Genomic DNA, 6,381 nt, shown 5'->3' with positions numbered 1-6,381 from the left:
ACCACTGCAAAAGAAGCCAACTGTAGTCAATGTTGGCTATGCGTGGAGTTGCTGGAGGCCACCGAAGATGGGCTACCTTGGAGAATCGTCCCTGCACCTTACTGCATACTGAATGTTGTGTGTACATCCCTGACAATTCTCACGCTATGACTGTCCTTGCACAGTCATGGTGGGTGTGGTTGTTATTAACTGTGCTTTTAATTCTCCTGTGCTCACCCTGAATCTGTAATCTGTATCAACTATGCCTTCCCCAAGTATCTGTAAGGGTACTTTCCTACCATTGTGTATTAAATTGAGGCCAAATTTGGAAGAAAAGTTAAATATTAAATTTTAACCCAATCGAACATGGACAAAAACAATGGTCACCAAGTCCCAGAACAGGTCCTGTGAGCTTCTTCAGGCGTTCATCCAGCCGTGTTTCAGAGAAATCTCTATTTTAATCTGTTCCTGTATCTTAGTTGTTGAAAAACAACAGACAATCGCCAAAACAAGTTGACATTTTTATGTTTCTTGAGCCCAGTAGTGAAGAGTCCTCGTTACTCGGCCTTATGCCAAACCACTCATTACAAAAAGAAATAGGGTCCCAGATGGCACTAGAGCTTTCTGAGACCTCTCTTCATCTGTGAACGGATGAGTGGCCAACTCTGGAGCCCAGGCTATTGCTTCCTGGTCTGGTGATGAATCCTCCATAGACTGGTGAGTGTAGCATCTGACTCTGGAGCCCAGGCTGTTGCTTCTCTGTCTGATGATGCTTCCTCCATACTCTGTAGTCTGCTATGAGTAAAAAATATATATGTATATATAAAATTATATATAAAATAATTATATAATTACATATAAATATATTTATTTATATAAATAAATAGAAATAAAATGTATATATAATTTTATATATACAACATATACATATCTTTTCCCTTCTCCCCTTCTCATATCAATTTGCTTATCATATCTGTATTGCCATACAATTGGGAAAAAGTCTATTTACCTTTAAAAGTATTGTGTGTGCCTTCTCTTCTTCCTCATGCATCTCCCATGCAGAACACATGCCTGACTAATTTTTGTATTTTTAGTAGAGATAGGGTTTAGCCATGTTGGCCAGGCTGGTCTCAAACTCCTGACCTCAGGTGATCCTTCCATCTTGGCATCCCAGAGTGCTGAGATTACGGGCGTGAAACACCGCACCCAGACAGGCAGAGACATTTCTATAAAGAAAACATACAAATGGCAAACAGGCATATAAAAGTTGCTAAACATCATTAAACCTCAGAGAAATGCAAATAGGAACAACAATAAGATATTATCTCACTCCAGTTAAAATGTCTTATATCCAAAAGACAGACAATAACAAGTGCTGATGAGGATGTGGAGAAAACTGTAGTGCACTCTTGGTGGGAATGTAAATTAGTATAACAGCTATAAAAATGTTTGGATGATCCTCAAAAAACTAAAAATTGAGCCACCACTGCTACAATGTAACACAACAGTCCCAGTGCTGGGCATTGACCCAAAAGAAAGAAAATCAGCTTGTTGCTGCACTGTTTACAATAGCTAAGATTTGAAAGCAAACTGTCTACAAATGAATGAATGTATAAAAAAATTACTACATATATACAATGGAGTAGTATTCAGCCATAAAAATGAGATACTGTCTTTTACAACAACATGGTTAAAAGTGAGTGTGTTAAGTGAAATAAAACAGGCGCAGAAAGATAAACACTGCTTGTTCTCACTTATTCGTGGGATGTAAGAATTAAAACAACTGAATTCACGGACGTAGAGAGCAGAAAGATAGTTTTCAGGGGCTAAGAAAGACAGTGAAGGCTGGGGGAAATGTGGGGACTGTTAATGGGTACAAAAAATAGAATAAATATGACCTACGATTTGATAGCACAACAAGATGACTCTGGTCAACAATAATGTAATTGTACATTTTAAACTAGTTAAGAAAGAATAATCAGATTTTAACCCAAAGAATAAATGCTGGAGTGCGTGGGTATCACATTCTCTATGATGTGATTACATGGCATTGCGAGACCATCAAAACATATCATGAACCCCATAAGTATATACACCTACTATGTACCCACAAAAATCACAAATTAAATAAAGTAAATAAAACTATTTAAAAATAAAATATCATAACATTAACTAGGCCCAGAATTACAAGATTTTAATGAAATAAAAATGGCTATGTAATAATCAATCAAAAAGTGAGAAGAAAGTCACAATTTACTCCCATTTTTGTTTATAATTTATCTGTTTTCTAATTTCAAGTTGTAGAATTTTGTTTTTTTCATTTCTAACTAAATTTTAATGTGACCAGTCTGAAATTATTTTTCTATATTTTTAAATTTTTTCATAATTTTTCTCTAACTTTTAGGTTCTATGTTTATGCCCCTTCTATTTTTGAGAAATGTCTCTTCAGATTTTTGCCCATTTTAAAGTTAAATTATGTAATTATTTGTTATTGAGTTTTTTGTTTCTTCTGTATTCTGCTTATCAATCCCTTGTCAGCTGTGTAGTTTGCACGTATTTCCTCTTTTTTTTTTTTTTTGACAGTCTTGCTCTGTCACCCAGGCTGGAGTGCAATGGCGTGATCTCAGCTCACTGCAACCTCTGCCTCCTGGGTTCAAGCGAATCTATGGCCTCAGCCTCCCGAGTAGATGGGATTTCAGGAACCACTCCTGGCTAATTTTTGTATTTTTAGTAGAGACGGTGTTTCACCATGTTGGCCAGGCTGGTCTAGAAGTTCTGACCTCAGGTGATCCAGCAGCCTCAGCCTCCCAAAACACTGAGATTACAGGTGTGAGCCATCATGCCCGGTCAATATGATATTATTTACACAATGGAATATTAGTCAGCCATAAAAATATATACAGAACTGGTATGTGCTACAACATGGATAAATAATGAAAACATGCTCAATGAGAAAAGCCAAAGAAAAAAGGTCACATATTATATTATTATATTTCTATAAAATGACTAGAATAGAAAACTAGAAATAGAAGCCGGGCGCGGTGGCTCACGCCGGTAATCCCAGCGCTTTGGGAGGCTGAAGCGGGCAGATCACGACGTCAGGAGATAGAGACCATCCTGGCTAACATGGTGAAACCCCGTCTCTACTAAAAATACAAAAAAATTAGCCCGGCTAATTTTTTGTTTTTGTTGTGTCTCTGCCGGGTTTTGGTATCAAGATCATGCTGTCCTCATAGAATGAGTTGGGGAGGAGACCCTCCTCCTCAATATTTGGGGATAGTTTCTGTAGGAATTGTACAAGCTCTTCTTTGTACATTTGGTAGAATTTGGTTGTAAATCCATAAAGTCCAGGGCTTTTATTTTTTTGATTGGCAAGCTACTTATTACCTATTTAATATCAGAGCTTTTAATTAGTGCGTTCAGGAAATCTTTGTCTTCCTGGCTTAATCGTGGGAGAGTGTGCATATCTAGGAATGCATCTATTCCTTGAAAGTTTTCTAGTTTGTGTGTATAAAGGTGTTCATGTTCGTACTGACCCCACATCAATAAAAACAACCATTAGAAACCATAAAGTTTAACACTTATTTTTATGTCTTTATTCTATTTTTACTTAATTTTTGTACTTGGAATGTGATAAAGATTCAACTTTACTGGTTTAAATGTGGACTTGTTTTCCCAGCATTTCTTGTGGAACAAACTGTCCTTTTCTTTACATAATGGTTAAGGCATCCTTGTCAGAAGACAATCAATAATTTACGCAAGGATTGTTTGGATTATCTATTTTATTTATTTGATCTCTACAATTGTTCTTATGACACTATCAAACAGTTAAAATTATCGTAGCTTTGTACGTTTTCAAATTTAAACTTGTGAGCCATCTAATTTTGTTCTTCTTTTCAAGATTATTCTGTACATTCAGAGGATTTTCAAATTCATATGAAGTTTTAAATGAGTTATTTTGCTTTTGTAGAATAACTAAAATTATTCTGCTTTTGCAGAAAAATTACAAATTGGGATAACAGTACATCTGTACACTACTTTGGGTAGTAGTATTGTCATCTTAACTTCGTTAATTCTTCCGGTTCATGAACGTGGAATTTGTTGCCAGTTATTTAAGTCCTTTTTAGTTTTTTTCATAAACATTCTGATCCTCTATTTTTTATTGTACAAGATATCTACCTCCTTCTTAAATTTATTACCAAAAATTATATTATTTTAATGTTGTTGCAACAATTGTTTTCTTAATTTACTGTCAAATTGTTCATTGTTGGTATATGGAAATGCACTTCATGTTTCTGTGTTGTAAAAATAATTATTTCATCTCTCAAATCTAGATTAGCAATTCATTCAGAATAAGTATACTGTATATACTGGTAGTCATTTAACCTTTTCTAATAAGCTAACCAATTTCAATGTGTCTAAATATGTAAAAATGTTGAATTGTGTTAGATTTTCACTTACTCTCACCTGTCATTTATCAGTCAGAATTACATTACTGCACATGTAGAACTTTCATTTCTGGGGCCGGGCACAGTGGCTCTTGCCTATATTCCTAACACTTTGTGAGGCCAAGGCAGGCGGACCATCTGAGATCAGGAGTTCGAGACCATCATGGCCAACATGGTAAAACCCCGCCTCTACCAAAAATACAAAAATAAGCTGAGCGTGGTAGTGGAAGCCTGTATTCCCAGCTACGTTGGAGGCTGACACAGGAGAATCACTTGAACAAACCCACATCACAAAACAACCAAAGTTAGTCTTCATGTCCAAAGTCTTCCATGGATTTTTTTCATACAAGATTGCTTAGTGCAACATTTAATGGAAAAGATGCATGCTACTGAGATGTAGTTCTCCAAAAGTCTCTTTAGTTTGTTTTTGTTGTGTCTTACATCACATACCTGTCCTGTTCCTGGCTATTTTTCAAAGATTTTTGTACACAAATAACCTGGAAAAAGGGTAGTAGATTTTCTGTTCAATTGATGGCAGATAAATTACTCAATCAATAATGAAGACAATTTTTCTCTGTGAGACAAAGGTTGGACAGGTTTGCATGTAACCTACTTTAAAAAGATTGAGGTTTCTTAGTCTTGAGTCTGCTCAGCTGTGACATTAATCTTCCCCATGTGCAATGTCTATCTGAGCCTTTTGAAATCCCTCTAAAAAATGTAGTATGGACAAGGAGAACTAATACAAATATGAGGCTTTTGCCTCCAGGTAGGCAGTAAATAGTAGGTATTTTTTTTCATACTTCTGTGTCTCATGCCTTCTACCAGCATCCATGAAAATGAAAGGTTAATAGGTTGGTTTACAAATAGGATAAAATATTAGATCCTTCACAATAATTTAATTTTGGAGATGAGAATGGGATGCCGAGATAAACACAACTTTCTGAAATGGGAAAAGACACAAATACTTGAAGAGCTTGCAAGGGATATGAGAAGTTCCATAGGACCAACAACAAATTCTCTTAGCCAACTGGTTAGTTTGGTGAAACAAGGGATCAAGACTCTGCTGTCTGCTAATGAGGCTGATCTTTGAGAGGATTATAACAATGAGCCTGAGAGCTTTGCTTGTTCATTTTTCTCTTGCTGGAAAGATCAAGGAGCTCTTAAAGCTAATGCTGAGGCTTGGATGAGTCCAAAACACTAGAAGTTCATGTGGTTCAGCTGTGAGCAGCCAAAAGGCTGCTAAAAGCTACATTAAACAGGTCTTGTAAGTCTCTCCTTTACCCACATGAAGGAGCCCACCCTCTGCACTTCTAACTTTTTCCCTTTGTCTATAGCTAACTTCAGCAACTTTAAATATTAAACTACATAAGATTGGAGATTTGGATGGGGGAACACAAATGTATATAGTTCCGTTGGATATAGGTATCTAATTGACCATTCTGTGTAGTCCCCTAGGGTGCACAGGGAGACATAGGTTTTAAGGTGGCTGGAAGTGCTGACAAACCTATCGTTCTATTAAGCCAGTTGCTTCCGGATAATGGAAAGCATGATAAGTCCACTGAGTTCTGTGAAGATGAGCGCACTGCTACACTTTGGCTGTGAAGTGAGTTTCTGGGTCTGAGCAATGCTAAATGGAATATCATGGGGATGGATGAGGGATTCTTTGAGTCCATGGATGGTAGTTTTGGCAGAATTCCACGCAGGGAAAGCAAATTTATATGTATAGTAAGAGCCTACTCCAGTGAGTACAAATTGTTGCCCCCTATATTATAAAAGTTATTCAATGTAATAAATTTACTACCAGGTGCCTGGTGAATCACCCTGGAAATGATGCCATATCAAAGACTCAGTGTATATCTGTGCTGCTGTCAAATTAAATATTCAGAATTGACTGTAGTCAGACTGGCCTTTGGGATTCAAAGTTCATGTTGCTTAGCCCATGCATTGCTTCTAT

Source organism: Pongo pygmaeus, chromosome Y, assembly GCF_028885625.2.
Source record: "Pongo pygmaeus isolate AG05252 chromosome Y, NHGRI_mPonPyg2-v2.0_pri, whole genome shotgun sequence".
NCBI classification, from domain to species: domain Eukaryota; kingdom Metazoa; phylum Chordata; class Mammalia; order Primates; family Hominidae; genus Pongo; species Pongo pygmaeus.
Note: the sequence above shows the minus strand (reverse complement) of the source record.